Here is a 22404-nt window from a genome sequence, read left to right as displayed (position 1 = left end):
GAAACAAAAATATCCTTCTAGAATGGGAAGAGTTACCCCAAAACATAACACCATACGACATAAGTGAATGAAAATAAGCAAAGCAGACTAATTTACGTGTCGAAATATCACTCACTTTCGATACCGTTCGAATAGTGAAAATGGCAGTATTAAGTCAATGAACAAGATCCTGAACGTGGGCTTTCCATGACAGCTTACTATCTATCTGAACACCTAGGAATTTGAGCTGTTCAGCTTCACTAATCATATGCCCGTTCTCTGAGATTAAAACTCAAGTTTTGTTGAATTGTGTGTTAGGAACTGTAAAAACTGAGTCTTACTGTGATTTAGCGTTAGTTTATTTTCTACAAGCCATGAACTGAGGTCATGTACTGCTCTATTTGAAACCGAGTCAATGTTGCACACAACATCCTTTACTACCAAGCTAGTGTCATCAGCAAACAGAAAAATTTTAGAGTTACCGATAATACTAGAGGGCATATCATTTATATAAATAAGGAACAGGAGCAGCCCCAACACTGATCCCTGGGGCACCCCCCACTTGACAGTACCCCACTCAGATCCTACATCACAGCCGTTATCAACATTGTGAATAATGACCTTTTGCTGCCTGTTGCTAAAGTAAGAGGTGAACCAATTGTGAGCTACTCCCCTTATTCCGTAATGGTCCAACTTCTGGAGCAATATTGTGAGATCAACACAGTCAAATGCCTTTGTTAAATCAAAAAATACGCCAAGCGTTCGAAACTTTTTGTTTAGCCCATCCAGTACCTCACAGAGAAAAGAGAATATAGCATTTTCAGTTGTAAAACGACTTCTAAAGCCGAACTGTACATTTGATAGCAAATCGTGTGATATAAAATGATCAATTAACCTTACCTACACAGCCTGTTCGATAACTTTTGCAAACACTGATGGCATAGAAATAGGTCTAAAATTATCTACATTATCCCTTTCTCACTTTTTATAAAGCGGCCTTACTACTGAGTACTTAAATCGCTCAGGAAACTGACCATTCCTAAAGGAAAAATTACAAATATGGCTAAATACAGGGCTAACATCTGCAGCACAGTACTTTAATATTCTACTAGACACTCCATCATAACCATGAAAGTCCTTAGTGTTCAGTGATTTGATTATTGTGTCAATCTCCCTCTTGTCTGTATCACAGAGGAATATTTCAGACGTCATTCTCGGAAAGGCATTTGCTAAGAAATTTATATGATTTCCTGTAGATACTAAATTTTTATTTCATTCACCAGCAATGCTCAGAAAATGGTTGTTAAATACTGTAAATATATCTGATTTATCAGTAACAGAAATATCATTACTGCAAACTGACTTTATATCGTCAACCTTGTGCTGCTGACCAGACACTTCCTACACAACTGACCATATGGCTTTAATTTTATCCTGTCAATTAGCTATTGTATTTGCATACCACATACTTTTTGCTTTGCTAATAACATTTTTTAGCACCTTACAATACTGTTTGTAATGGGCTACTGTAGCTTGATTGTGACTGCTTCTAACATTTTGATGTAATTCCCACCTTGTTCTATATGATATTCTTATCCCACTAGTCAGCCAACTGGGCTGTCCATTACTGCTAGTACCCAGTTTAGAATGTTCTAATGGAAAGCAACTCTCAAAGAGCATGAGAAATGTGTCATGGAAAGCATTGTATTTATCATCTATATTATCGGCACTATAAACATCTTGCCACTCTTGATCCTTGACAAGTTTTGAAAAACTCTCTATTGCTATTGGATTAACTTTCCTACGTAGTTTGTAATTAAATACTACATAGGTTAGAGTACAAAAACCTTTTAGTGTTAAAATTTGTGCCTCATGCTCTGAAAGGCCATTCACCCTTTTACTAACAGAATGCCCATCTAGTATTGAAGAATGAATAAAAATATTGTCTATGACCGTGCTACTGTTCCCCTGCACCCTAGTTGGAAAAAACACAGTTTGCATCAGATCATATGAATTTAGGAGATCTACCAACATCCTTTTTCTTGCACAATCATGTACAAAATTAATATTGAAGTCACCACATAGAACTACTTTCAGGTAGTTCCTACAAAGTGAATCAAGAACCCTCTCTAGCTTAAGCAAAAATGCTCTGAAGTCGGAGTTAGGGGACCTATAAACAACAGCAATTAGAAGTTTAGTTTCACTAAATTCAACTAATGCTGCACAACTTTCAAATATCTGTTCAGTGCAGTGTCGTGATACGTCTATGGACTCAAATGAAATGCTGTTTTTTACGTACAGAGCCACTCCCCCACCCCGCTAGGAACTCTTTGAGAAACAGCCAGCTAATCTGTAACCTGGTAAAGGAAGCCTCTGAATTATCAAATTATTTAAGTGGTGCTCTGATATATCAATAATTTCAGAGTTAACATCTATTAGCAGTTCACTAACTTTATCTCTAATACAGTACCTCTTATATTTTGATGAAATATGCTAATTCCTTCTCTACTTGGAAACATTACATTCTCTGGAGGTGAGCCCTTAGTTAGAGGCACTTCCTTTAAGCAGGTATACCTATCAGCTGGCTTCAGTTTAAAAAAGGTGCAGCTCTAACACCAACTACTATAGGAATTTTTCCATGAGTGATACCACTACCACCACCGCCACCCACTACACTGTCACCTATAAGCTTAGCCAGCCTCCCCTTCCAATACCTATTGAGGTGCAGGCCATGCCTAGTGAAACCCCATCTACTGATAGACCCAACTGGCAACACTGATATGTGATCCACGCCCTCCGCCATCAGTGCCCTCCGCAGCCCCACATTAACGCACCTAACAGCCGCATTAAGGTGAGGCCGATCATGACGCTGAAACAGTTGCACGAAATGCACATTAGTACCACCAGTTTGAGTAGCTATCTTAACCAAGTCACCACTGACATCATATTCCCCGTCCTATCGAGACTGTTCCCTGTTACACTCACTATCACTACCTGATCCTCTTTCGTAAAATTCTTACATAACTCCCCTATGCTTTCAGTCACCTGAGCCAACCCTGCACTAGGCTTCACAATGCTGGTGACCTGGTACTCACTCCCCAACACTTCCTGCAACTGCTGGCCCACACCTCTACCGTAGGAACTACCTAGCAGCAGAACCTTCTTTCTGCTAGACTTTGCAACTAACCTAGGCCTGCTAATTGCTGAGGACTGCTGCAAGTTACCTACATCTACGGCTACACGAGGCTCCTCTCCACTAAAGTCTGACAGTTGGGCGTATTTATTGCATGTATGCAAAGTGAAACTGTCTGAGTACCTCCTCTTCCTAGCTACCTTCTTGCCAACTGCCAGTTCCTATTCCCCACCATACTTCACCCTCCTCAACCTATCTAGTTCCTCCTTTGCGCATTGTAACTGCACCTGAAGGGCACAGATCTTACGCTCCTGCTCCTCTATTAACTTGTTTCTGCTACAGATTCTACATTCCCAGGAGAGGATCTTCCTAAAATGACCACTGGCATCCCCACTGCATTCCCCTCAATCAAAATACTTTGAACAAATCCCACACCGTAATCCACTACTCACAAACCTACGACAGAGCCCACACTTTTCACTCATGGTAAATTTTACAGTTACTGAAAAAAAACTATACGTCTACGTTACCAAAGTTCAGTTACACCAGTAGAACTATTTAAGAACTAACATTAATGGTCTCGAAATTTATGCCTACTAAGAAAGCAGCTACTTGTATTAATACTACTATAACATAGCCGATACCAATACCAGCAAAACTTCACAAAATTATTAGCTACAACCAAAAAATTAAAACTACTACTGTAACAATAAGCGAAGTTAAAATACTATATGAAAATTGTACTGAAATATTTCACTAGAAAGGATAATAAACGTCAGTTTAAAACTAAAGCACGAAAATTAATAACGACTTCAACACACTGAAAACTCTCTAAAACACAGCGAGCGAACGATTACAAAAGGTTATTAAGTCGTTTTCCGTCACAAACGACATGCAACACCGCTGAAATCTATTACATTTAATAACTGTATTACAGAGCACAAATAAGTTTGTCAGTACTTAGATTATAACCGCTACAGCTGCAGTGATCGCCGCAAAATGTAAACAAACTACCATACCAATTTGACGATGTCATGTGGAAAATCCATGATGTTAAATCATTCCAGCACTTGCTTCAGGAGTTAGGACAGGGGTGTAACAGAACGAAGTAAATGGCAACCATGGCGTCCTCCATGGTAGAATAAATACATGGGTCGTCTTTCACAGATGGGCAACTGGTCACCACGAGGTAGAGAAAATGATTTTCAGAGTAGGCGAAAGGAAATCAAATCATGAACTCACTAGGACTGTAGGAGTGCAAATCTGTGTAGTATCGAGCGGAATTTTTGGAATATACGGCTCCAAGAAACTGAATAGGTAAGGATAGACTTGGAAACAGTAGACCAGGTAAGAGAGCTCATGGCACTTTTATAAATGGAAACAGTTTGATCTGTGAGATCAAGTGAAACGCACCATGTCAAAAACGTCAAGAAATTTAGGGAAAGCCAGTAACAGAATATATAAATGGGTAATAGCTGGTTTCAATTTGTAATGTAGTAGTAATAGTTTACAAAGAATTTTTACTTTCTGCTAATGTGTACTTGTAGTTTTCCATTGAGATATGATGAATTTTCAATTGCTTGTTGCCTAAATAATGAAACTGAGTCGTCTTTTAGCTATAATTATTTCGTCTTTTACCTACTGGACAGATGTGCTAACCATTACCCACTGTAGCGTAATGTAGTAGTGTAGTCTAGGGTAGTGCACCAGTGCTTTCCATACTGCTTTGGTGGTGTTATGATCAGAAAATCTGCTTGGTAAACGGTGACACAGGTTCAGGTCCTGGTGTAGGACGAATTTTAATTCATTTCTACAAATTCACTTACTACTGAACCTGTTCAGTTTCATTGTGTGTGGCTGTTTTGTAATGTCAAGATACGAAGAGGTACTTAAGATATTTCATTTCTCTGTGTCTGTTGCCCAAGAACTAACATTTTTCACGTTCATGTTGAGAGTGTGGCCATATGTTTAGGGTAGGAGCACCCCCCATGAATGAGCGGAAAGTGGCGTTTCCTGGGTCGTCGTTTAACAGGCCCACGAGGCCTATATAAACATTGCGCCGTGTTCAAGGCCATCATGAGGCTGTCACTAACCCATCGCTGGTGGATGCTTGCTATGTCCACCTGTCTCTGGCCCAGAACCAGCGACTTGGGTGAGAGATGGTTGCAAAATTCACACCATCAATTAACAAGATATTGGAAGTTGGAAATTTGTGGTAAGGTCCTCTGGGACCAAAGCGCTGTGGTCATCGATCCCTCGGCTTACACACTACTTAATCTGACTTAAACACAAACACCCATGCCCGAGGGAGGGCTCGAACCTATGATGGGGAGAGATTCGTGAACCGTGGCAAGGCGCCCTTTACCGCATGGCTGCCCAGCGCGGCAACAAAATATGCCAGGCTATCATGCCGTTGTCTAAGGGATTTCACTTAAAAACCTGACGTTTCGTCCCCATATGCTGAGGACATTTTCAAGGGTGATCGTAGCTTTGTTGAATGTCCCATTCACACATTGACTTGCTACTGACTACAGCAAAATTCCACTTCCGCGAGTTACCGCGCAGTAGCGTGACGTCACATGTTTTTAATACGCGAGCGCAACCGGCCGTTGTCGACTGCCGTCGTTCGCTGTTACTAGCATCCCATGGTGGAAGTCTGGTACACGTCTTCTTTAGTGCCGGAATCTAAATTTCATTCAATTTGAAGCCCTCCTTATTCCAATTAAAATTCCTGGGCGTTTCATAATGTCTATGGTCTCTCTGTATAGCCTTTAGTGGTATCCGTTTGTGGCTGCCAGTACTTGAGTCTGGTGAAAATGAATGTCGTGGGGCCCTGGCTGTGAAGCACGTTTCCCAAAAGATCTGTCAGTCTCCCATCTTCTGCAATTGGCTTGTGCTGTTCTAGTCGTTTTTTGACCGTTCTTTTTGTAGTACCCACGTACACCTCCACATAACTACACGGAATCCTGTAATTTACAGCTCTTTCCTGCGGTTGGCGAGCTTCCTTCGCCGATTTTTGATGATCGTGTATATTCCATGTGGGTGTGTAAATTACTGTTATGTTCCGCTTTCTCAAGATTTTTCCTATGCGGTCAGTCATCTCCTTAATGAATGGCAGGAAATCTTTCGATATCACTGGCGCTTGAGCATCACTACGATTTCTACGCGATTGTCTTAACTTTCTTATCACCTCAGCGAACGAATAACCATTCTTGAGCCATGCAGTGGTGAGATGTTTTAATTCCGCGTCAAGCAGCTCTGATTCACAGATTTTTCTTGCTCTAACCGCGAACGTTTTTATGATACCTCACTTTTTTGTGACTGTGGCTCGAATCCGGGTGTAGGTAACGGTCTGTGTGCGTGGGTGTTCTGTAAACCGTATGGCCCAACATGCCATCTTCTTTCTTAAAAAGTAGCACATGAAGGAAATTTAATTTTCCGTGTGCTTTCTCCTCCATGGTAAACTGAATCTTCGGATTGATCGAGCCTGGATGTGAATCGGACATTCAAAGAAGCTAGGGTCCCGCTTGAGAATACCCTCCGCAGATAGGGACGAAACGTTGGGATTTGAAGTGAAATCCCTTAGACCACGGCATAATAACCGTAATAAATGGTTCAAATGGCTCTAAGCACTGTTGGAATTAACAATGATCCCACCAGTCCCCTAGACTTAGAAATACTTAAACTTAACTAACCTAAGGACATCACGCACATCCATGCCCGAGGCAGGATTCGAACCTGCGATCGTAGCAGCAGCCCGGTTCCGGACTTGAAGAGCCTAGAACCGCTCGGCCACAGCGGCCGGCTATTTTATTAACTGTGACAATTCCCGGCGTGAAATTTTATATTTCACGTTCACACCATCCCCAGTAGAGGAAGACATAAGACAGAGATCGGAATACATCCAACAAGTAATTGAGGACGCAGGTTGCAAGTGCTATCTAAGAGGAAGAGGCTGTCACAAGAGAGGCATTCGTGGCGGGCCGCGTCACACGAGTCAGAAGTCTGATGACCCCCGCCCCACCCCAAAAAAAATAAATAAATAAAATAATATGAAAGACCGGCAAGATATTAGTAGCTTAAGTGTATGTTTCCTCATTTCTTACTCTTACGTCTTTATCTTTGATTTATTGTCATAGGCAAAGCTGCTGTTGTGACATATTATTAAATGACTACTGAGTGATGAATGGACTGCCACATTCTTAGAGGAGAACATCTCCACGGCTAGTTTTCAAAAATAAACTGCCACCTGACTGCGTCCGAAAACTAGTGGTCTATATGCTACCAACAAGTGTAGACATGCTGAAATTCTCAGACTTGCAACTGTTCGTATTAGAGAAGGGCAGAATGTAGAAAGTGTAGACAGAAGGGACCATTGCAGCTAATAGATTTCACACTGTGGCAATACGTGCTCATAAGATCACATTGGTTACAGATGCCACAGATTCTTATTTATTAAACTTTTGACATTCTTTGTGGCACTTTCCATGTCTGGATAATTTTGCATCAGAATGCCTATTGAAGTGAGACATTGTGGACTCCAACCCAGATGATATCAGAGTAGTAAGATGCTGTAAATGATCTCTTTGTAAGTGGTTCTTTAACTTCTCTCACTGTCCACCAAAGTAGCATTTAGTGTTTTCCTTTGCTTTCATGCCTTGTTTGCTAGACGGCTTACAATCAAGTTTCGTATTGTATCCATGGTTGTTGTGTCTCATTGTTGTGTGGTATGCCTCCACTTACTTTTATGTAATACTTACGTAACACATTACCAGTGTAGGCCAGTCAAGTATTATACTGTATTATCAGTAATTTAGTGTGTGCAACTTATTTTGTTTTCTTTACAGTTAAGAATTGTAGAGCGATGAAGGGAGCATGGAAATTGAAGGGGAAGAACCATTCAGTATTATTTAACATAAATTTCATGATGTTGATAGGTACGCACTTTCGAGAATCTACCAGATCATGAACCGAGAAAGTGTGTCTCAAAAGTAATTACCACTATGTCACTTGTGACAGATTCTGTTGCAGAACTAGCAGGTCAACGCAGACATCAGAAGCGAAATGTGGGGGCCAACAAATTTTAGAACTGCTTATGATTTACTTTTTGCGGATGAAAATACCAGCCATAATTTAACTACACAAACAACTATATGGGCAGAGATCAGCATGCACATGAGATCTTGAGTGTGGACGTATATAATGTTAGTGGCATTTTTATGTTAAGCTTCTGCTCGAGTCGTTGGACGGCGTGAACATCCACTGTTTTATTTAAATAACTAAGGGGAATGTATTCAGAAGACATTTTCTTCGAATATGTCACCCGGCGGCATTTCTGTAACTTATCTGAACATTTTATACTTTGAGAGAAACTCTGGTCTCACATTTACTTTTTTTTTGTTGTACCTCATGTATTATCAACTTCTCTTTGCAGAATAGTTGAGTAAAGTATCAAGTTTTCAGTGGAGGAATTCTCAGTAGGATATATGATGATCTGTAGCAATGATGCTGTTTGTAGGTAGCTGTTTATAAATAAGTTATAAAATGAATGGTTACACTAGGATATAGAAATCACATTTAAGAGGTAGAAGAAGTATGGTAATTGTTAGGCTGAAGGAGGAATGTGATACAGCCTTGTTCTACTGCTATTTAGTCCTTGTCCTTTCTCAATATCAAACGAAACCTTTTTGAATGAAAGTAGGTAATGATTCTCGTCGTTATAATTTAAGATAGTGAACATATAATTATATGGAAATGAACGATGGCTCTTTAGTATCCTGTAGACGAGGACGAGTCGGAGCCGTAATGTATTAACTGATCATTCTAGATGTAATTTTTTGTAATGTACAAAGCTCAGAAGAAAAATATGTGTCGGCAGAACTAAATGCACAACACTGCAAGATCAGACATCAGTGGTGATGGGAAGGTGTAACTGTGTTCTCCGGGTATGATGTGAACAGTGACAACGAGGGCTGTTCTGGAATGCAGACCTCTGGTAATACAAGACCGAGGCAACCACCGCTCACCATTGACGGAGCGACTTTGTTAACTGAGAAGTCGGTTTTGGCAGCCCTTACGCTGCTACCCAATCCTCAACCAACCACCTGATGTTTTGCCTCACCTAGAGAGGCTCCCCCATGTTCAGATGGGTCAAGCATGGCCTACCAACTTACACTGTTACTGGAGATAGTATCCTTTCTGGCAGGCCCTGTCAATTGATGTCTCGAGCCTCCGTCTCACAACTCCATCTTGGTCTCCCAACGAACTGATGAGGTCCACTCGGCTAATCGCGCAGTGCACGCTATAGGTGCACCTAGCTGTTGTCCAGGGCGGCATACTCAGCGGCACTCAATCGCGGCATGGTGCGTATTTCTGTGATGCGTAACGACGTTATGTGACACTTATTCGCCACCATGTACACTATCACACAGTAACGTGTTCGATGAAAATAGCGAACATCACTTTCCAGATGAAGGAAAATGAACAAATGTGTGTAGCAGAGCAACCAACGATGTGCTATGAAGTATGCATTCAAACAGATCATGAGTTCGCACAGCTAAATGTGACTTGTGAGACTATTAATGTTACTTAGAGTATAGGAGGCATACAGTTGCATGCAGCCGCATATGATGGGAAATCACCATGAACAATTAATACATTCCTCGTCTTGGGTTTTATAAAGAAGTAGCACAAACTCGTCATTCACTTGTCGCAATCACATGAAGTGGTCATAACCAATGGCCGGATTTGGTGCATGCACGCCGAGGAGTCTGGAAACCAGGTTTGTAGACCCAGATAGCTGAAGGTTAAATACAACGTTCAGTGAATCAGGCACCAGAGACGATGAAGTGTGCAATCTTGTGGAAATTTGGACCACCAGTTGGAAGTGGGCATAGTTAAGGCCACCGTGCATTCATATACAACTGATTCGCTTCGATGGAAGACGAATCCACCTTGTTCAGTGCGAATGCACATTTATGCTTGAACTACGGGAATGTCAGAGTAGTGCAGCTGGGGGACACAGCCAGTGGCACCTGGTGGGATTATGGATAAGCCGAAAAGGATACTGAGATAGTCTGCGCATTTGCGATAAATACCGCGTCCTGGTGGCGCAAGTGTTTAACCAAACTACCTAGCATGCACGAGATCCCGAGTTAGAATCCTGATCCGGCAGACATTTTCACTCGCCGCCGTTGATTGTGTGAAGTCCCGATGCAACTGACATCTATAGTCGCTTCTGTTTCCTTTTCCTCCTTGCCCCTCCTCTTTCCATTTACATACCTTTTGACACTGTCGAACGCATTTGTCAGGTCGACAAATCCTACTAACGGGGCTTCATTTGTCTTCGTCTTGCTTCCATTACCAACCGCTACGTTAGAACTACATCTCTGGTGCCTACCCCTTTCTTAAAGACAAACATATTCGTTTAACAAATCTTCAATTTTCTGTCCTGTTCCCCTGTACGTCATTCTTGTCAGCAACTTGGATGCACGCGCTGTTATGCTGAATGTGCGATAATTGTCGCACTTTTCGACTCTTTCTATCTCCGGAATTGTGTGGATGATATTTTTCGGAAGGTTTGATGGTATATAACCAGTCTCATAGATTCTACACATCAACTTGAATTGTCGTTTTGATGCTTCCATGATTTTGATGCTTCCATGCCCCAATGATTTTAGAAATAGCGATGGAATGTTATGTATCCGTTCCGGCTTATTTCATCTTGTCTTCCAAAACGCTTTTAAATTCTTGTTTTAAGACTGGATTCCTATCTCATCTATATCGACCATTTTTTCTTCTTCTGTCACATCAGACTAATCTTCCCCCCTATAGAGGTCTTCAGTCTACTCTTTCCTCCTGTCCGCTCTTTCCTCTGCATTTAACAGCGGAGTTACCATTTCGCTGTTAGTGTTACCGTCCTAGCTATTAATTTCATGGAAAGGAGTTTTGACTTTTCTATACACTCTTCACATTTATCATGAAACCCTTTCACCTTAGCTGTGTGCACTTCCCATTCATTTAATTCCTAAATGACCTATATTTCTGTACTCGTATTCCAGAATTTCGCTCATCATTTATGTGCTGCTTTCTTTCGTAGGTCAGCTAGAGCATTTTTTGCGATAGTGATGTTTCTTCGTAATCTCCTTCCTCGTACCTATGACTTTTTTCCCAACTTTTGTGATTGCCCTTTTTAGTTATTTCCATTCCTCTTCAACTAAACTGTCTGAGTGAAGTATCCAAAACCTCAGAGAACTTGAAGCGTCTCTTCATTCCGTAGTACTTCAGTGCGCCACTTCTTTGAGCATTGATTCCTGCTGACTAATTTCTTAAGCTTCAGTCTACTATTCATCATTGATAAATTGTGAAATAAGTCTTTATCTGGTCCTGATAACGCCTTACAATTTCACAACCTCTGTCTTACCATGATATAATGCAAATGGGTTCTTCCGTCGTTTCCAATATACCTCCTCTCCATGGAAATGTTGAACAGAGTATTTGATATTACTAGCTAAAATTTATTGCATCACTCAATTAGTTTTCCTCCTCTCGCATTTACCAAGCACGTATTATACCGAAACCCATTCATATACTCCTTTCCCTACAGCCGCATTCCAATCCCCCAGATTCTTACATTATCACCTCCCTTTACGTACTGTTACCCGTTCGCTATCCCCACACACTTTCTCTATCTGTTAATCTTCTATTTGTGACGTTGGCTTGAATACCTGAACCATTGTTGCCGGTTTTGGTTTGCAGTCGATTGTGATTAGAATAACGCTAACTGCTAACTGTTCACAGTAAGCCACTCACTGTGCTATCTTGCTACTCATAACAAATCCTATTTCCGTTATACCAATTTTTGATGCTGTTGATATTAAGGGAACTTTGTCTGACCACTAAACGTTGTATTATTTTCATTTCACTTCAGTCTCCCACTGTATCTAGGCAGAGAATTGGATTTCTCTTTTTAGATTTTTTGCTTTCATACGCCGTTCAACTCTGACATTCCGTGCTCCGAGTTATAGAATGTGTATGATCTTCATTGGCTCTTCCACGTTCGTCTCATGGCAACCCCGTTCCCGTGATCGGGATGGGGGACCGGTCTGGAATATTTTGCCAATGGAGAGATCATCCGAAAACTATATCAGTTACAGGTTATATGTCCTGTGAAAACACATTATGAATCCTTAATTGAGTGGTTTCTATTGTCTTGTGCATCCTCATGCGATTGATCACTGCTGATTCTTCAGCCTGTTATGGGCAGTTACGGACTCTAAGAGCAAGAGAGTGCCTTGAACCTTTGTCTGCTCCTCCAGCCTCTTCGACAAGATGGTTAGCGGAACGGGGGCGACTTCTTATTGCCGGAAATCTAGGCGCCATTGCTGATGGTTTTTCTTCATAACTCAAGCAGTGGCGAGGTTAGAACCAGTGACCAAGGGCGTTTTTACTATTAGTAAAAGACGCTACTCCCTTTTTTCATTTTTTTCATCATGATTCTCATCATTTGGTCTGGACGGACGTCACCTGAGACCTCTTCAAGTTCATGGTGGAATACCTCACTCAACATTTTTTTCCTTATTGAAAACAGTATCGTGTATTATGTGTAATATCTTTATGATCCACCTTTCTTCATGATGTATACCTTCTTGAATGATTGGGTAGATGAATCAGTGTGTTTGAATGTTCCACTGTCAACCAGAGTTTTAACATCTATAGGCATGAGCTATGCAAACCTTACAGTATTCTGCTAGTTGAATGGCTAGTAGTAAACGCAGGGTGTGTCAGGGATGTTCCGTTCCTTTTCATTCTCGCTGTCATGCAGCCGTCAGCGAGGAACACTTCTAGTTCCTCCGCCTCCCTCTCATGATTTAGCGTGGACAGGTCCACAGAACTCAGCCTCCTGTAACTATAGCACAGTATCTTCCTCGATATTGGTCATATCGTTTAGGGTTGGGCACTGAGTTGATGTTTCATCATGTGACAGCTTTCTATTGGTCTATTTTAAAGCTAAAATTCAGTAATTGTTTTGTGATCAAATTTTCGGTAGTTTTCTATCAGTTTTCAATGTACAATGAGCTTTTGGCCAGGCATCTTTTTTAAGTGAGCAGATCAACCCACTTATGCTTATAGAACAAGGAGCTTACTGTTTCACGTATTGATTTATTCCTAAATTAAATACGAGCCAGTTAACGCAATTTTTCGTCTTTCTTCCGGAATTCTTATGTTTTTAATGTGTTCATTCAAGGCTTTCTATTTCTCCTTTATTACACTTCGGTCAGTCGAAGCTGGCCCTGGGTTGTTTAAATGAAAATAGCATCCCCTTCAATGAACCCGTTTTTTTACTTCGCGCCCCTGCCTTTGGAAATATTTCATCTAGGTTAAGGAGCTTCACTGAGTCGTAAAAGTACTCGTAATGGGCAGAACCTGCCGCGTGTCCTTATCTTACTCCGTCATTGATTCGCTACATAGAAAAGGAATGCATTTTTACGCAGTTTTAATTCCAAAGTAAAAGGAAGAGGAGGGCTTAAATTAATAATCGGGAATGCTCCTTCATCGCCGACGTTGGCGGTTTACGGTTGCTTAACTTTTTATAGGTCAATATCTCCCCTGCACCTTGGGAAAGCAGAAGATGAGAGCTCTCTACGTTTCATGGTCTGGGATTTCCACTCACATGGAGTGGATAAATAATTTAAGTAGAACATTTCCCAGGAATTTTAGTTGCTCTTCTTACGCCTTTCTACTCATTGCAGTTATTGTTGTTTCACAGCGCAACGGCACTTGCAGTCTACCTCATAGATTACGTGCTACGGTAAATATTATTTATCTTCTCCCATTACACATTATTGTCCTACAGTAACATCTACATTAGTATACTCATCAGGTTAATAGTTGAATTTTCTTCCAGAATTTAGGAACTATTTAATTTGTTGAGAAAGCAGATAAAATTTTACAGGATGTAAATTCGTACAGTGGACCTCCGGTGTGAGAGCAGAAACGTCCGTTAATTGTCACAATACACGTTTCTAACTCATATTGTGAAAATATTGATTTTCACTTAGTCGCGAGGTGGAATCTGGGGAAAAGTAGAGAAAACGTAACTCAGTAAGAACTTCCCAATGAGTATGTATCAGGAAGACTTTAATTTAATCCTGTATATATGTTACCATGAATGGCCGAAATTGGTGAATGTCGATTTTCCGGTGAGTGTCAACAGATACCAAACAAGTCGGTGAAAGATCGAATATTTCATTACATTGTTGTACATTCGGACCCTCTCCATGTGTGTCGACAATCACAGATATGCTCTGCTGGAGGTCCAAAACACAAGAGTCAAAAAACAAGCGACTGGCTCTCTCCCGCCAAATCCTTTGTTCTGCTCGGAGTCAATCAGCTTTCTCAGTCTTATGCAAACATTGATAACGCGAGCAACGTTTTCTTAATTTTCTTCCGATACCCTAATGTATACTAAATGGATACTGCAGTAAAACGTGATCTTTTCCATGAAAACTTAAATGCATTAATTGCGGGTGAACGACAGGACAATTGTTTTTATTTTTCTCAAGAAAAATATTCTAAAATACTTTCTGATGTGGTTTCTGCTAAAATTAAATGCAACACACCTTTGGATTACAGACGATTAAAGCGTTTTGATATTTCAAAAATTAATGATGAAGAGAAGTTAATTGAACAATTGAAACCAGGTGAAACGAACATATAGTATTATGTTACCAATGAAGAATTATACAGTACACTATATGAAACTCACATCAGAATAGGCCACTAAGGAAGAACACGTATGCTTAAAGAGTTGCAAGTTAAATACAAAAATATTACATATGAAGATGTAATGCTGTATTTAAATTTATGCAAACAGTGTCAAATGAAACACAGTGCACCAAAGAAAGGTGTTGTTGTGATTCCAATGGTTAGTTCTGAATTAAACTCAAGATGCCAAGTTGATCTGATAGATCTCCAGTCAAACAGAGATGGCGAATATAAGTTCATAATGGTGTATCAAGATCATTTAAGTTTGTCCAGCTACGACCTTTGAAAACTAAAAGAGCTGAAGAAGTAGCGCATCACGTTCTTTTAATATTTTTAACATTTGGTCCACCAGAAATATTGCAATCAGATAATGGTAGAGAATTTAGTAATCTAGTCATATTCGAAACATGCGCTATGTGGACAGATGTTAAAATAGTTCATGGAAAGCCTTGTCACAGTCAAACACAAGGCTCAGTTGAAGGGGCCAATCAGGATATACAAAATATGCTAACTGCATAGATGAATGATGACGATACAAATAAATGGTGAAATGGTTTGTCCTTTGTTCAATTTTCCAAGATCACTACATACCACGAAGGAATACGCCAAAGCCCTTATGAAGCCATGTTTGGCGTTAAAGCAAAAAGAGGCATAGCATCATGTTTTTTGCCTGGCGAACAAATCGCAAATATTAAAACTGAAGAATAACTCGAAGAAATTGCCAGTACTTCTTAAACCGAAGAACAGCTTGAAGAAACTGTTAATGCTTATAAAATAAATTTCAGCGGTGGTCATTCCGGAAACCATATTCCTAAGAAAAGTATTGAAGAGGACCTACAACCTAAAACGTCTTTGCATCAAATTCTGTCTCAAAAACACGAGTTGATTTCTTCAAAAAGAGCGGGCGCGAAAGAAAAGCTTCTACTGCAAGCAACAAAGATGTTACGACCCTCACAAAAACAATTGCCTCCTGCTCAAATTGGTGATAATGTACGAATACAAGTCCCTGATGTCGATCGTGGTCGTACAGATAGCCGAAATGTGTTAGCGGTTGTTGTTGAAATAGAAGACTACGACTTCTATAAACTGGCAAATAAAAATGGTACCCTCAAGCAGCTTTACACACGTAATCATTTCGTAATTTGTAAAGAAAAGTTAAGTTCCATAGATGAGATTTCTTTTCAAGAAATGTCGCTGAGAGAAGCAGCTGCAGCTAATTCGAGAAGCGGGGGACAAGGCTATACACGCTGTCATTGCAAAAGGAAGTGTTCCACAAATAAATGCATTTGTAAAAGCAAGGAACTCTTGTGTAATTCAAAGTGTCAATAGTTTAAGCTGTTGCAATAAATAAGATTTGAATCACGTAAGTAAGTAATTTTTTATAGCTATTATTTTCTTTTCTCTTGTGGAATTTACTGTGTATTTTAAATTCTTGGTCATTCCTTTCAGAAGGAGAAGCGAAAAAGTTACGTCACCCTTGTCACGTTTTATAGCGACTGAAATACGGAGAAGAAAATATACATCTCCAACATGTTCGACATTTACCATTAGTGCATGGTGAACGTCAACATTTACTGGTGTAAGACAGAAATAAGGGTATTTAGCAAATATTTCGGACATATACTAAATGACTATGTGAATGTTGACATTCACAGGTGAAAGTCGACATTCTCCATTTTTCGGTGTTTCGCTGTAACATATACGCATAAACGTCGGTTACATTCCTCTGTTTTTGGTGGAAATAATGTGGGGTACCTCTACTGAACATCTGGCCAGACTATCCTACGGTATAAAACCACCCCTGAGTTACACTATTTACATGCAAATGACTGTTTGTGGCTCGTAGCATAAATGCTGAAGTTGACCTAATGTATGGTATTCCAAAATAATTCTTATCCAATCTAACATACATGAATAATTGATTAAGGGAAAAATATCTTCTGAAATGAGAGATGAGATTTTTAAGTAACCATAAATTTATTATACGAGTGGAGAATGACACTGAACATTATTTGACATAAGCAACATCAATTCAAACTGTTGTATGATGGAATGAATTGTGCGTACTGAAGTACAGTAGACAAAGGTGGGGGATTGATGGAAAATTAACTCCTACTCCGATATTAACTACCTGATCTGACTGAAACTAATTCCTTGACAATGTCTGTGAATTTCTAAGCTGCAAGCTACCTCAATATGCAGATTGGAACGTGACTGCTGGCATTCGAAAGCACTTATCACGGATGGTGAGAATTCACCTTAAAAGTTCCTACTGTGTAGTGCGGAACGCTGAACATACAGCAGCTGGAGTCAGCAATGCACTGACTAGAGCACCTCTGCGTCGACTGCAATTGTGGACCTCTATCTAGTTCTCTCCATCCAAGACATGAATCCTCGTCCAATATCTGTAATGGTCCTTGGCAGACAACTTGATTCGACATCTTCCACGACCTAGGCCAGAATCTTACTCGTACTGAGACCTCTACCAAAATCACCTCTCTATGTCTTCCCTACGATTTTCCAAAAACACCAAACTTGAAGTACGCTAAAAAAGCTAAAATGAGAAACAGTAATACGTCAGCACTTTCATATCGGAATTTGAAAAATCTCCCGTCTCCGTACAGCCTCCTTCCGCAAGACGGGAAAATACTTCTCTTCTAATTATGTCACATTACCTGACAAGAAATAGATTCTAATGGCAAATCTCTGACAAAACAGTCGATGATCCAATCAAGAAACTGATTCACTGCGCGTGTGCAAAGCAGGTTGGCGCGGGTGCCTGCATGACTCTAAGAAACGCGAGAGCTGTCACGGCGTCATTGTGTCGGGTGTCCTGGCATGCCAGCCCATTCCACCCACCATGGCGAAATGTTCTCCACGATCCTAGTAGATATTGATCTTGGCAGGAAGGTCCACAGGAAGCATCAGTTGGATATCTCGAGTTTCAGAAGACTACTCTCTCCCCAGCCAGGAACAGTTGTCAGGGAGCAGGACCGTCGCGACTCTGCTTCAGAAGTAGCAGTGTAGACCCTCTGGGACAAGGTACGTCTCTCTCCCTGAGGCTATGGGACACTCCCTGTGGCTCGGCACGTGTCTGCCATCGTGAGTTCCACTGTGTCAATGCGGCATCCAGGTCTACCACACCCAATCGACGTACCTGCGTCCGTATCCCTCCTTGTTCCACGAAGTGACGACACTACAGCGGCCTCTTTCGCCATCGCCACGCATAGAGCTCTCCTTCACCCAGCCGCAATCGTAGCTGTCCTCCAAAACACAAAAACAGTTCCATCACTTGTAATCACTCCATGCGATAAGTGACTTATGAAGTTAGTACAAAACTATTGTCAACTTTCCTTAATAAACGTGATATCAAATGCAGTGTCATCTGAACCCGATAAAAGCACCCTAACTGCACACGTCTTCATGCACTGAATGATTAGAGTGAAAGAAAGGCGCATCCAAAAGACTTGCCCCATTCAAACCTTCTTCTGGTATATACTCGTTTCGTTTAGTGTATTTCCTTACTCTCAGGTAAGGCGAATCTGCTTAACGTGAGAACTAACATTTAGAATAGGTAAAATTATTCGACACCGGACACGCAATGTCTCTCTCCGTTGTAATTGATGTAGGTAAAGAAAATACCTTTAGTGTTTCGTAGACAGACAGTAGGTAAACGAAAATAATTCTTATAATCCATAGACTGACCAAAATAACTAATATTTTGCTCGTTGCTGTTCTTGTGCGTTAACTGTGTTGACTGATACGAGCAGTTTGTATTGACTACATTTATGTAAGTATGCAACGTAGAAGAAATGACGTTTTCCGTTTTCTGTACTTTGGAGGGACCCAATTTACGGAGATTATTCGCAGAATGCTGATGCATTATATTAGTAACAGTCATTTCGATGGGTCACCAGGCTTCTCACCAGTTCCTCTCTCTGCCACATTCCTCGCTCATTGTCTCAGAATAGCACCTCCGTTTGCAAGAAATATCCTCCCTGTCTGAGCCAAAAAAAATGTCGTGTGACTAGGGCGTACCGTCGGGTGGACCGTTTGCCGGGTGCAAGTCTTTCGATTTGACGCCACGTCGACGTCTTGCTCGTCGATGGGGATAAAATGATGATGAGTAGGACAACACAACATCTAATCCCTGAGCGGAGGAAATTTCCAACCCAGCCGGGAATCGAACCCGGGCCCTTAGGATTGACAGTCTGTCGCGCTGACCATTTTTTTTTTTTTTAAGAAGGTGGGGGAGGACGGGGAAGGCAGAGCGATCAGGGGTCGTAACCCGAGGCCTGGTCGCAGTGTCCCCCTCGTCCGTGAAGGAATCAGGGATGGGAATGGGAAATCTTTTGTGGGAATTATTATTTATTTATTTATTTTTATTTGCTGTTTTTAATACATTCTTAATGTGGGTTTACTTTATACCACAACAAAAATATATGTATCTAGCATCGCATCGTGCTCTGAGAAAAAGAAAACAATATCTCGGCACGTTCCTACACCGAGGTAATGTATATGGGGAAAAAAAAAGTGCTTCATACAGGATGCAGAACGGCGTGTCGCTACTCTCCTTACGCTTCTTCATCCAGGTACGTCTTCACGTATATCATGTTGTTCCACCGAGAATCGAACTTAGCCATGTCAGCTCATTCAATGGGTATCTTCTCCTACCTGTTGATGATCCAGCTGCGTGGAGGGTCGCGTAAGGCACTCCCTAAATAATTAGAAAAATACTGTCTGTATTTTGGGTTCCCTACGATCTTGCAATGACGTTCTTGTAGGTAGTTCCAAAAGTCTATTACATCTTTAGGTCCATCGTGAAATAAGTAGTGTACCGCATGCGCACGGATCCACGTGACAGCGTTGGTCTTGGCGCGCGGGAAATACTGTCGATCCGGAAATAGTAGAAACCGAGGTGTAATGTGTTCCGGAGTCACTCGTAGAAAATACGACAAAATTTGTCGCACCAAGCGCCATACGTCTTCTGCCGCGCCACATGTGAGACGGTGTTCGTCCGTGTCTGGCATCCCGCAGTCTACGCAGAGAGGCGATTCCGCCATGTTTATCTTGTGGAGGCGTGATCGGGTGATCTGTTTACCATTGACTGTGATGTACCATGTGGATCGGACGGCTGTGTCCAGTGGAACCGCGTGAATCGTCTTCCAAACCACCTTCCATTTAACCCGAGGGCTTTTGGTCTCCACGATGTTTGGTGGGCGCCTCTATTGTAGCACATGATATATATCCCGCGCCGACGCCTGTTTCGTCGGTGGTACTGCAATACGGACATAGCTGTGTTTAATGTAAAAGTTCCCGAAGTAGTAGAAGGGTGGGGGTATGTCTTGCGTCGTCAGTGGGGGCATAAGGGAGGACGGAGCTAAGTACTCCAACAGCAAACCTGTCAAACTTTCCGGGTGGTGGCGTCACAGCTTGATGTGTGAGCTGACATACAGGGCCACAGCTCTGTCGTGGACGTGGACTAGACCAAGACCTCCCCTTTCTGGGGGAAGGGTCAGTGACTCATAACTGACATTGAAGAGCATGCCGGTACTGACGTAGACTCCGAATGCCGCTAATAGACGTCGAGCCATCAGTAACGGTATCGGGAGAACACGCGCTATATGTGGAAGGCGCGATGCGAGGTAAACATTGACGAAGTGTGTCCTTTGGAGAATGTCGAGGGTCCGCAGACGAAGGTTGAAGATCTGGATCCGAATTTGTTGTAATAAGCGGCGGTAGTTAAGAGCCGCAGTGCGCCGTATCTCGTAGTGAAACTCTATTCCGAGACATTTGATAGTGCCACGAAGCTGTAGGGGTTCGACACACGCTGGGGTCAACCCGTCTCCTATGGCCATGGCGACCGACTGGGCGACGTTGAGACAGCTGCCGGAAGCCACACCGTACGCGGTAATCCATTCTAGTGCTCTGTTGACATCGTCGCGATTGCGGAACACGAGAACCAGGTCGTCTGCATATGCTGTACAGCGAAATGTGACATCACGTAGGGTAAGACCGGTGAGGCGTTGACGGAGACCACAGAGGAGCGGTTCCAGTGTCAGAGCATATAGTAACGTCGACAAGGGGCAGCCTTGACGCACGGAGAGGAAAATCGGGAGGGACTGTGAGAGACGCCCGTTAACGAGCACCTTGGAAGTCGCCCTCGGAGGAAGCGCATCACGACGTCTGTGAATTGCTGTGGGTACTGCATGTGCTGGAGAACGGACGTTAGGTACGCGTGATCCACTCGATCAAAAGCTTGGCTAAAATATAGTGATGCCAGCGCTCCCGGGATGCGGCGCGCTCTGGCTAGGGCTATTAAGTTACGGTATCGACACAGTGCTGTGTGGATGTTGTTCTTACCCCCTAGGGAAGTCTGATCTGGCGAGATGACGTAAGGTAGGGTCGGTCGTAGACGGTTTGCTAATAGTCTGGTGAATATCTTCATGTCGCAGTTGACGAGTGTTAGCGGGCGGTAATCTTGTATTCGAGCCCCACCTTTAGGCTTGTGAACCGGTATAATTATTCCTTCTACGAAGGTTGCAGGGAGCGGCACAACGGGTGTCATAAGCTCCCGACAGATGTCTGTTAACTTGGGAGCCAGTAAATACTGGAAAGTTCTATAGAACTCCACAGGGAGCCCGTCGGGGCCAGGAGACTTGTTCACCGCTCCTTTACCGATGGCGCCGATAACTTCGTCTTCCGTAATGTCGTTCAATAATTCAGTTTGGAAATCCTGTGGGACAATGCCGTAAACCAGTTGTGAGACTGCTGTCACCGTCGTCGGGTCGGAATATTGAGCAGAATAAAGTCGTGCGTAATGGTCGAGGAAGGCTGCAGCAATATCGCGTTGGGTGGTGTGATGATGGCCGTCCTTAGTGGTGATGGCACGTATCAGCGCCTGTCTTCGCAGTGTACGTTCTCGGATGACGTGGTACATGGTGGGTCGTTCCGTTGCGAGTCTGTCTGGTGTCCGCGCTCGGACGATCGTCCCTTCGAGGTGTCGGCGCATATGGGCTACGATCTGTGCTTTCGCACGCTGAACTGTCAGCTGTCGTTCCGGTGTGGGTGTCAAGGAGGCGCATTCGCGAAGAACGGTGAAATAAAAATCAAGGGTCTGCCGCCTCCAAGCAGCAGTCTCACGACCAAACGTAATAAAGGTTCGCCGTAGGGCCGGCTTGGCGCAGGTTAACCACCAACTAATTGACGTAGGATACGTTGGGAGGCGGCGGACGCACAAACTCCACGTGTCATCGATGGCGCGTCGACAATACGGAGAAGCGAGATGAGCGACGTTTAATTTCCAGGGATGTCGGCTGCGCCACACCCGTTGGCGACGAAGGGTGACGGCACATATATATGCCTCGTGATCAGAAAAGGCTACTCGCCACACGTCCGCGTCACTCACCGTTGCCGCGAGAGAACAGGAGACGAAAATCCTATCGATGCGACTAGACGAGTGACTCGTGAAATGGGTGTATCCCGGTCGATTTCCTCGGACATGTTCCCATGTATCTACCAGCTGG

This window comes from Schistocerca piceifrons, chromosome 5 (genome assembly GCF_021461385.2).
Source record: "Schistocerca piceifrons isolate TAMUIC-IGC-003096 chromosome 5, iqSchPice1.1, whole genome shotgun sequence".
Lineage (NCBI taxonomy): Eukaryota > Metazoa > Arthropoda > Insecta > Orthoptera > Acrididae > Schistocerca > Schistocerca piceifrons.
This window is presented reverse-complemented; position numbering follows the sequence as displayed.